This window comes from Amphimedon queenslandica, unplaced genomic scaffold (genome assembly GCF_000090795.2).
Source record: "Amphimedon queenslandica unplaced genomic scaffold, v1.1 AMPQUscaffold_13086, whole genome shotgun sequence".
Taxonomy (NCBI): Eukaryota; Metazoa; Porifera; class Demospongiae; order Haplosclerida; family Niphatidae; genus Amphimedon; species Amphimedon queenslandica.
The window spans coordinates 32,498-43,675 of NW_003546678.1; the positions used below are offsets into that span (position 1 = coordinate 32,498).

Consider the following 11,178-nt stretch of genomic DNA (forward strand, 5'->3'; position numbering starts at 1 on the left):
CAGTTTCTGATAGTGATAAACAGTCATCTTCTCTTTGGAATTTATTTGACAACATGATTGAAAAACCTTCAAATTCCACTTCTACCGAAGAAAATGTTTCTGGATATACAGCTGAAGTCATGGTAGAGATGTACTTAAAAGAGCCACTACAAGAGCGTCATATTGACCCTTTGTCTTATTGGAAAACTAAGCAAGTATTGTGGAAAGCATTAGCTTTAATGGCTACTAAATTTCTTTCAATCCCGCCCTCTTCAGCTTCTTCCGAGCGATTATTTAGCAGTGCTGGTGATATTATTTCTAAAGAACGGAATCGATTAGGAACAGAAAAGGCAGAAAATTTACTTTTTCTTAAGAAAAATTTACCTGTATTTGATTATAAATATTGAATTTATTGATAAAAAAGTTTTTTGAATAATATCGGTATCGGCAATGTTAATAGCATTATTATAACAAATATCGGTATGCAAGTATCGAATTTACATAAAAGTGTATCGGTGCATCACTAGAATTTAGACATGTGCAATTGCTTTGCTAGCTCAGACATGTATATCATACAGCACATAATCTACAGCTTGCTTAGGCTCGCCCCTTTAATGTTTACATTCGTCTAGTTAAATCTATTTTTATCGATCTATTTTTATTTACGACTAGATCTAGATCTAGATCTATTTTTAGCTACCACGACTCCATGAGGAACTAGGAGGAAGACATCTTACTGTATCAAAGTCAAAAGAGAATCCGTTTGCATCCACGTAGATCTAGATCTAATTCAACTATCTCCAACCCTTCCAGTTGTTCTCACTCACCTCTTTTACAGTTCACTTGTTAATCCAATTCTCAGCTACAAAAAGTAGTCTAATGGCGGAGGCTTCATCCAATAAAGATCTAAAAGCCGATGGGGGACAGCTTGACGTTTCCGAAATAAAGGAACCACTTGCTTATGCTACAAATATACATGGAGTTGTTACAAAAGTATCTCCAATGAAATTGAGTAAAGGCCAATAAAAATATTTTGATGGAAAGTTAAGTGATGGGTCCTCCACAAAAAAGTTCATTTCCTTCAATAAGTCTCTTCTTGAACCCCTTCAAAGGGCTCATAACGAATCTACTGCTGTGTCCCTTCAACAATGTTCAGTCAAGCGTTCTGCCATCAGAGAAGATGAACTTGAAATTATTGTATCTGATAAGTCAACTATTGCACCTTCACCTAAAAAATATAAAGTACAACAACTTGCCGAAACAGTTGTTACCACCATCGATGGATTACCCATGTTATCTATCAATAGCCTCATCACTGTAAAGGTCAAAGTGACTCACTGCGACGAACCAGTTCAAATTAATACAGGCTCAAAAAATCTTCAAAAACAAGACTGCACTGTAGCTGATACAACTGGAGCATGTAGACTTGTGCTTTGGGAGGATAAGATAGGTACTTTAGAAAAAGAAACATCATATTTCTTAACAGATGTCAGAATCAAAAGATTTGCCAATGAAAGTTTTCTGTCATTGACAGTAGATAGCACCATATCAATAGTCGATAACATTGGTGACGTCGTCAAAGAAACTCTTTTCTCACCTGAAATTTTTGGTGATGATAAAATTGTCTCTGGAGAAGTTCTGACAGTACACTATCAAGAATTTTTCAAGTGCCTTGCTTGTGGCAGCAAAATTAACGCAAGTGAGAGTCTCATAATACAGTGTATGACCTGTAATGCTAAAGTTAAATCAAACAAAGCTGTGAAATCAGTAATCGCAAAGCTCCAAATCAAGGATGGGGACACAGCTGAGATTCAAAGAGTCACTATGTTCACCAATGTAATCAACCAGCTAGTTGATATCAATAACAACAAGAAAGAATTCATAGAAGAATATCTACTTTCATTGGATGAACTCATTGTTCATGTCAATAAAAACATGATTGTAACTTCCTTGGATACAAAGTGACTGTAACATCTTTTTTCGTAGTATTACTTTGAAGTTTTGCGAACTGAATCATTTATTCTTGATTTAAAATACATTTATTCTTGGAAAAAAACATTTCAATTAAATGCTAGCATTTGCCCCACAAATGGTTTACATACTTTGCTTGCTTAGACTCGACCCTTTAATGCTTTGCATTCGTCTAGTAATAATGAAATATTGTTGTTATTATAAATAAGTAGGTGTTTTACCATAAGTCACACTGTCTTATTGGACAACAAACCTGCAAAACTCTGTATACCGTATATCGGGTATATTTCAATGCATCAATAATTTCGGAAAAAGCAATTCATTGCGAAAATAAATATTATGAAATTTTAAAATATGCGGATAAAAAGGAATAGAAGATATGTGGTATTGTGCAATTAATATGAACACGTGGCTTCATAACTATCCATGGCTTCATGGCTTCTTACTCGAAGGCCATGAAGAGCCTTCTTTGCCAGTTAGAAGTGTTGCTAAGGTTGATTCAGAAGTGGAAAAGTCAGCAAATGCTTCGATTGACTTACCAGGCCAGGTGGTTGATGGAAATAATAGCAAGTAAACTATTTTCGGAATATAAAAGGCTTCTGAATTATTCCATCATTGAACTTAATATTTCCACCACTTTTCATGCATTGAAATATACCCGATATACGGTAATTGTTACTGTAAAACTACAAATTTTAGTGTGCTACTTATTTTAGCGATATTAGCGAAGAGCCTAAACACGCTAAATTTAATATTCACTAATATAAACACCCGGTCACGTGATCACAAAATGTCGCTGATACTATACTAGTAGATAGATGGCTCTCTTCTGCTTGGTTGGCAACACTACCAGAGGAAGGAGAACCCAGTGGAACGACAGCAGCAGCTAACAGAAAAGTGGGAAAGGTTTAATGATACGCCAAATTTAATAGTCGCTAATTTGACATTTAAGCATAAACGCTAAATAAAGTAGCCGCTAACATTAATAGGTTTACAGTATTACTGTAACCACATTAATTATTGCTGATGCATGCACATTATTATGTAATATTGTGTAACCTTAGAACTTTCTAGACTCTGTGGTTTTATGTATATGTATCATGCTTCTTATTGATTTTTGTTCAGTTGTTGTTCAGTAGTTGCTTATAGTTGTTGTTCTCAGTAAAATAATCTAATACACATGGTCTCAGGTTAAAAGGATGATGCGTAGTACTGGAGTAATGAACACTTCCAGTGAACTTCTTCCAACATACATGTATTTACAAGAGATCCTTTGGAGAAGAAAATTCAAAGAAACAGATCATTTCCAGTCTATATTAGATGCTATTAAAGAACAATGTCTGCTATAAACTTTGAAAAACCTAAACCCTAAAAATAAATTCTAAGAATCCTTATTAATTATCATTTCAATTATAATTAAATTTTAATTTAACAATTATTATTCATTAATTATTCATTATTATTCATGATAATTGCATAATTGATTCTCTGGCAGTTTCCTACAGATCTCAAGCCATCACTGCCACAGGAACTGTAGCTGCCTCTGCCAAGTCTCGGAAGATATCTAAGTACACCAACCTGCCCCAGTCTCTCTTCTTCTGTCCACTGGCCATTGAGTCACTTGGAGTGCTAGGTCCTCGATCTCATTATCTTGTTCACCATCTTGGTCCTTGGATTCGGCATCTCGCAGGAGAGAAAAATAGCAAGAGCTACCTACTTCAAAATCTGTCTGTAGTTGTTCAGAGAGGGAATACCAGCCTAATTCATGATTCTTTGCCTCTGGATCCCTCTCTTTAACTTATTATTCTTGTTATGATGTATTTATTAATTTTTTTAAATTAGTCAATTATTAATTTGGTAGGACCTAAACTGCAATGGAGCCAAGATGGCCAGTTACATCTGTTCTTTCTGATGAGTCAGTTACAAAAAGGGCAAACAGATACCTAGATTTACCAAGTGATCAATGGGAGCTGTTACAAGAGGTGGTAAAAGTATTATAGCCACTTGAAACAGCAACTGTTTTCTTAAGCTATGAATACAATGCTTCAATTTCCTGCTTATACCCTGCTTTATTTGAAATTTTTGAAAACCTACAAGCCTCATGAGAAATGAGTCACCAATTCACTATCTTGCACTCAATTAAACAGTGAGATTGTTTCTTCGATAAAATCTAGACGGTCCTTAAATCTTACTGACCATCACAAAGTTGCAACAATAGCAGGAGCCTTAGATCCACTGTTCATGCAGGAACTTAAGTTTCTCACTGACAATGAGAAGAAATCATTCAGAAATTATCTTAAAGGAAAGGTGGAGCTGTTACAAGAGAATGAAGAAGAATTAGAGCACTCCACTGGAGCTGATTTAGACACAGCTTCACCTCCAAAGAAGACAGCCTTAGACCAACTACTAGGAGATGAACAAGAAGAGCTTAGCTCAGATCATAAAATTGATGCAATTTTTTCAGAAAAGTTGTAAGTAACAAGGTCAACCAATCCATTGCAGTGGAGAAAGAATCAGTCTCATTTTCCGTCAATGAGGCTCTAGATCTTACCTGTGTATTCTTCGTTTTCAAGATAATTTATTCATTGAGTATTAACCATAATAACCTGAGGAAATGAATCAGAATATTGTCACGATGACAAGTACCACGCCCAATTGTGGGAAAGATGTATGCATTGCAATGGAAAATACTTATTGCAAGGGCTTGAACTCACTTCAGCAGAGGAGAAACATTGAGAAACTAAGACATTCTGGTCTTTAAGACACAAACTACCCATATTCATCACAAAAAATAGTTAAATTTCTAGAAAACATGAGTAATGGCCTCTTTTATGGCCACTCATTGAACTCAGGACATGTTTAATTGAAAGAACTAGATGGTAAATAGAGACAAATTCATCAGTAAATAACACAAGACACTTGAAACATCATTCCTTTCACTGCTATGCATTGATTGATAACTTTCAGATCATTCAGTTTTAGTCTCCCTCAGGCTGCATGTTGTGGTATGATAAAGGTTGTTCTCATGTTGTTGCATCACTTTTTACAGCTGAAACTGCAGTTTAGAGTAGATTCACAGCTTGCATTATCATTGCTTACCTTGAATTACCAGGCATTACTTTACTATCTTTGTATTTTTCTGCTTATTATTTTTCTGCTTATTATTTTGTTATGTTACAGCAGGAAACCAGTGTTGAAAAGTAGTCTAGATGATTAATAATCTTGCAATTTGTCTAGAAAGCAGTTAAATCGTCAGAAACATTATTGCAAGCAACCTACAGTGAACTGTTTATTGATAAAATCTTTCCTGCTTCTTTTGCTTCCATCTTGCTCTCCTAACTATTTTTGTCCAATTTTTTCATTTCCTTTTCTTCTTCAATAGAGAAGAGAAGAATATCAGGCAAGTTTTGTTGCCTGCAAAGCTTAGTAGCCCAAGACACAGCAATTATTTACCATTGCAGCCAATGGCTCAAACAGCTTATTCCCACAATGGGGTGTGGCCCTTGTCAACGTGATGCAATGATGATTCATATCCTCAATTTAAACTATGAATAATTATTGTGAAAACCAAGAATACCAGTGATGTCTACACCTTCAGAGAGACTGTTTTCTAAAGCTGGCTTAGTAGTGAATAAACTTAGAACTTGAAATCTTAATGTAATACATGTATTGTTTTTGAATCATAATGCCAAGCTCCTGTAGTACAGTTATTCACTATTTTTTGACAAAAATGAGTTAATTAACAAACCAAATGATTCGCATATTCATTTGATTTATTTACAAGAACATTCGATTGGCACATGAGACATTCATCCCATCCCTAGGAGCTACTAATCACAAGAAGACAAGAGAGACACAGAGAGCAGTGAACCATTGATATCAGAAGCCATTGAGGCTATGTTACATAATGAAGAGGTCGTTAAAATGCAGTGTTCTGTAGCCAAATGTAAACGTGAATGGAAAAAGCAATAAGGAAACAAAACAAGAAAGAACAATATAGTTATGCTCCCGATTCAAACTCAGTTGGGACATAGTACTGTATATCTCCATAGCCTTATATTAGACTGCACTGCACAGTAATTGGACCAAATGTACATGCAGTCATGCACTGTTCATACATGTACTGTATCATATCAATAAATTTCTTGTTTCATTTTTTCATATTTTATTCATCTTTAAAACAAAAAATTCTGCGTCATGCACGTGTACATGTATAGTCAGTTTCAGTTTAAGTTGAACATGAAGTGTTCATTATCAAAACATCACGTGTAGCCTCGCCCACAGGAAACCAGTTGAGAACCTTAAAGCAGTTAAAAGCACCCAGTGACTCCAAAATCAGGCCAGAGATGAGGAGGAACCAGTTAACAAGTTTGATCAGCTACCATAACTTACAAAGGAGTAATAAGGATGGCTCATCTGTCAAACTCAACTGAAACCAATTATCAACTATACATGTACATGCACATGTATTGCACCTCATAGTGTACATGTGCTTGTATAATAGTGAGTGGGAGTATCAAAGGCACTGCCTGTGGTTAAAAACGTAATGTATTACTGTGGTTTTCACAGTAAAATGTCTTTTAAAATAAAATATACAAAACAAAATATTGGACAGCTACATAAGCTGATAGCCAACCGCCAATAAAGTCTAGAAAGCCCAGGAGGAACCCACGGGAATTAACAGGTACAATGTACAAAGCCGGAAAAACAGCAAGTCCAGACAACTAATATCTATACACAGATCCATGTGCAGGCAGAGTTTCACTGCTCTCTTTCCGTGTTCAAATCAATGGTTGACTAGCCTCAATAGTACTAAATAATATGACCAGGGAAGGTAAGATGGATACAAGGCCAATTAGCAATCACCAGATCTCATAGATTATATGCTCTTCCAGATATATTCCAATCTATTGATAAAGTAGTAAAGTACCTTATTTGAGCCTCCTGTATAGTACCACAATTGTATTTTACCACAAATTGTAACGATACTGAGCATGCGCAGTGTACATGTGTATATGCCTTTGATATGCCCACTCATTACTACACAAATGTTACAATAACATCCCAAGGCAGGGATACATGTACAACGCATTTGTATCCCTAGGGGGGGTGTTATAATATTTACATGTAATATTACATGTACATGTACGTGACAACTATACCCATTACTGACCTGGTTAATGTACAGTTACAGTTATTACTACTCCTTCATTATGTCCTCTCAATAGTCAGATAACCTGTCCAAGAATGCTGTCATTGTGTTTGGATTAAATATCATCTTCTCTAAAGCTGGTCTCACTGAATTTCATGTATCAATACCTGAATATATATGTATGGGTGTGTGTGTGTGGGGAAGAGATATGAAATAGTAAGCTCCTAGCTCTACCAATACATGTACATGTATGTACACTATTAAATTCGTAAAAATCCAAATTCGATTACTAACTTTTGACAAGGGGCATGTACATGTACGTGTACATGTATCAGGAAAAATATAAATGCTACATGTTTAAGTACCGTAGGACGACTAATGATTATAAACCACACCCAAACCAATAAACATTATGTTTATTGACTTGGGTGTGGTTTATAATCATGACCGACGGACCAGCACTGATTTTGCAGCAAAGAGCTCGAAGGTAGTGGTCCATACAAGAATATAACGGGATAAAAGAGCTGGATGGCTCCACTAAAGCTGCTACTTTAGCTGATTAGCTGCTGGACACTGTAAATGTATAAACACGTGGTCAATCACCATAGCAACTATCTAATCTGTTTCCATGGAAATTCTAATTAGCATTCGCGAAAATTAGTCGTCCTACAGTAACTTAAAAGATTAATTCTGATACAATACATTTCACATGATATACTTAATACCGTAGGTCGGGATATATTCGCGGCTGCTTATTTTCGCGATAATAAAAACTAATAAAAAGGTTCAATTAAATAACATGGAAACCAATTGATTGTTGCTATCACAATAATACCACGTGTTTATACAATTACAGTGTTCAGCAGCTATTTATCTATTCTTTAGCAGCTTTAGTGGGAGCCATCCAGTTCTCCATCCGCTATCTTCTTGTATGGACCACTACCTTTGAGCTCTTTGCTGGAAATACTTGCCGCTCCACTTGTTGGTGATAATTAACCACGCCCAAGTCAATAAATGGGTGGAGAGTCCCAAGAATGGGCCAAGATACGGCGAGGCAGAGTGAAGAGAGTAGCTCTGGTTGAAACAGCTCCAAAGAGACCAAGGATTAGTAACAGCAAGAACAACAGCCCAAGAACACTGCAACAGAGTCCTTTGCTATTAATATCGCGGATTTTTCAATTAAAATTGCATTTGGTAACCATGGTAATTGCTGAGTGCGGGAAAAAATCGTGAAAATAAGCAGCCGCGAATATATCCCCACCTACGGTATTATTAATTACTCACTCAGAATTCCTCCTCAGGTTCTCTCTCCTCCTCCTCTCTCTTCCCACACAAGGACAGGGGGCCCCTGATCTATCCCATCTCCTTGACGACTAGCTGTTTGGGAATTTCGGATTTAAATTTCAAGCCGGTTTCTTTGAAATACTAATACCTGAAAGCATGAATATGTGTGTGTAATAAAAAGGCAGAGTTAGAAAATTGTATAAAAAATTAGAAATAATAATAATATAAAAATGTAAAGACATTACCTCCATTATGGAGAACATAGTTACCATTTGCCCTGGACCATGCTTCCAGTAAACACTATCACTGGACAACACCAATTATTTAGCATGAGCCTTCTTTCTTCTCTTTGTGAAAGAAAATGAAGAGTAGAAGAGAAAGAATTAAAGTCTGTTCACTTTCACCTGACCCCTGGGCCCTGGCTTTTTTCAATTCTACGTGTCACATCCGCATTCTTTACGTATTTGTGGTTTTGGAATTGTTTTTGTTGCACGGAAGGGATGCAGATAAGTAGCAGCTGAATTTATTCTGGCTGTTCTAGCTGCATAATTGCAGTCAAAGGTAATAAGGTATGTCATTGAGTTTATACAGGGACATCCAAAAAAGGTTAAGGCCTTATCGTTTTGACTCGATCTTTTATCTAAAGGACGGGAAGGACCTAGCAATTTTAATGGTGCAAACAAAATTTCTAAATTCTATGTTTATGTATACTATATATATCAAAAGTTATAACAAAAAATCAATAGGTCAGGTGAAACTGAATAGACTTTAGTAGATACATGTACATAATGTCACATGTATTGATGATGAACATACTGTAAATATTATATGACTCACTTTAGAGAGTGCTCCTGATAAATGAATGTTATCCACTTTTACATGTTTTATGTGTTACAGATGGCGACCATTGTAAATAGAATCTCTCCTAATTCCTTTTATAAGAGATGAGCCTTTTTGGAAATCAAAATAGTGATAGATGACAGTGACGGTTGATACAATGTTGCAATACATGTACATTGAGTATGTAAGAGAAACAGAGACACAAAAAGTAAATCAAATGTATATCAGAATCACACATGTTCCTTTAAATGTACAGTGTACATGTACATGTTATTACATTGTACCTTTGTCTTGATGACATATGTCTTTAACAAGCTGTTGCTTCAGTGTGAATAAATTATGTCAGATCTCTAAGGAGATGATAATTTACAGGTACATGTGTCTAAAGCAAATAAGAATGAGCTAATAACTTTATTGTATATGCTACACTAAAGCGGATCGTTGGTATGATGTGTGTTTTGTGGTCTACTCTTTGTGGGACAATTCATGGTTTTAACTTCCTTTAAAAAAACAAAAAAGTCAAAAAGTACTAAAATAAAGTGCTGCAGTGCCGCAATAAAATCAAGCTACTAATGTATGGTATACACAGCACACAGCAATTTAACAATATCTTATTACTTACATATTTCTTGGCTTAAACTGATAGCAAGTCATTAGATTTAACATCACCTTTTTTAGTCTCTCTTTCCATCTTCCCTGAATAAAAAAAATTTATGTCAATAATTAACAGCTGCCAAAAATGTACATGTATGAATGACATACCCTATAGCTCCAAATTTCGTCAAATTCGTCAGGTACTTAACCAACTAAATTTTTGTTCCAAGTGGGTAGTATGCGGATTAATAACAAAAATTTTATTGACAAAAATAATTTTAACAAGAAATTAAGATTTTGATGAAATTTTTGACTCATGAAAATTTGGAGCTATTTGGTACTGTACATACATGTATAACAAAATTTTAAAGAACTGTAAAATTTGGTGAATACATGCATTGTTGTAAATATGAAAATTTAAGTTTAATTTTACAAATAATTCATTGCATAGACAGCACACAAAATTTGATTGCATCAATTAAAATTTTGATTCATATCTGATAAAATATACATGTATTGCTTGACATGTGTGTGTGTGGGTGCATGTTGGTGTCCTCCAATGTCAACAAAATTCAGTCAAGGAGCAGGGTTGGGGTTGATTAAAATTGTAATCGCAATTGATTAAAATGAATTAGAGGTTTTTCAGTAATCGTAATCGTAATCATAATCATAGCTATGTAATCAGTCCACTAGAAATGTATTTTACATCATGTATTTACGGGTATCATAAATGCATAATATCATAAAAGGCTAGGATGTAGCAAATGGAAAATGTACAGTACATGCGTACACTAATGATTCATTCTTCAACTATCAGTAATAATTAAAATTCCATTACAACTTTCATCATAAAATAATTTTATTGGCAAATTGCAGTTATTAAAATTTAAATTTCAAATTTACAAATAATTATCAGCTAAATCTTACAGTTTGTTCAGTAAAGAGTGAGCTGGCCACGTGTCAGTTTGCAGGATGTCCTTCATAAGTCCGTCATCTTGAACCACGGCTACAGCATCGACTAGACGAGCAATGAACTTATGAAGTTGCTGCCTAGCACTGCCTGCTTCGCAGCCTCTGAATCTTCGCATCTTCTTCTCGATCTCACTCTCTCTCTTTGAGTTTGCCTTGACGAGTTGAGTTGACGTCTTCAGTTGACGTCTTCAACCACGTGTGACTATTCTGCGCATGCGTAGTAATTCCTCCCGGGATATACCGGGAATCACAGCTTCAGAAGTGAGGCTGTGAGCCTGTGAATAAAAACCTGAGAGATTTGATTAAGAATAAGTGCAATTTTCACATAAAATCTATTTTAGGTGTGTCATCAACGTTCCCCTAACAATTTTTATGTTAATTTTTGT

The 11,178-nt window shown here is 35.3% G+C and overlaps 2 long non-coding RNA genes across 3 annotated transcripts; both read right to left on the reverse strand.

The window, feature by feature from the left end:
• Positions 1–4,822: 4,822 nt before the first annotated feature.
• Positions 4,823–5,103, reverse strand: LOC109585318 (uncharacterized). Its single transcript, XR_002186427.1, has 2 exons — positions 5,050–5,103; positions 4,823–5,005 (listed from the first exon to the last, which is right to left on the reverse strand). It is a non-coding gene; the product is annotated as an uncharacterized LOC109585318 (long non-coding RNA).
• A 2,004-nt stretch (positions 5,104–7,107) lies between these two features.
• On the reverse strand, positions 7,108–10,961 carry LOC109585320 (uncharacterized). 2 transcript variants are annotated; one of them, XR_002186429.1, is made up of 7 exons: positions 10,748–10,961; positions 9,849–9,922; positions 9,511–9,608; positions 9,224–9,336; positions 8,632–8,733; positions 8,387–8,534; positions 7,108–7,269 (listed from the first exon to the last, which is right to left on the reverse strand). It is a non-coding gene; the product is annotated as an uncharacterized LOC109585320 (long non-coding RNA). The 2 variants fall into 2 exon arrangements; XR_002186428.1 differs by having other exon boundaries at positions 9,511–9,576; positions 10,748–10,960.
• Between the last annotated feature and the right edge of the window lie 217 nt (positions 10,962–11,178).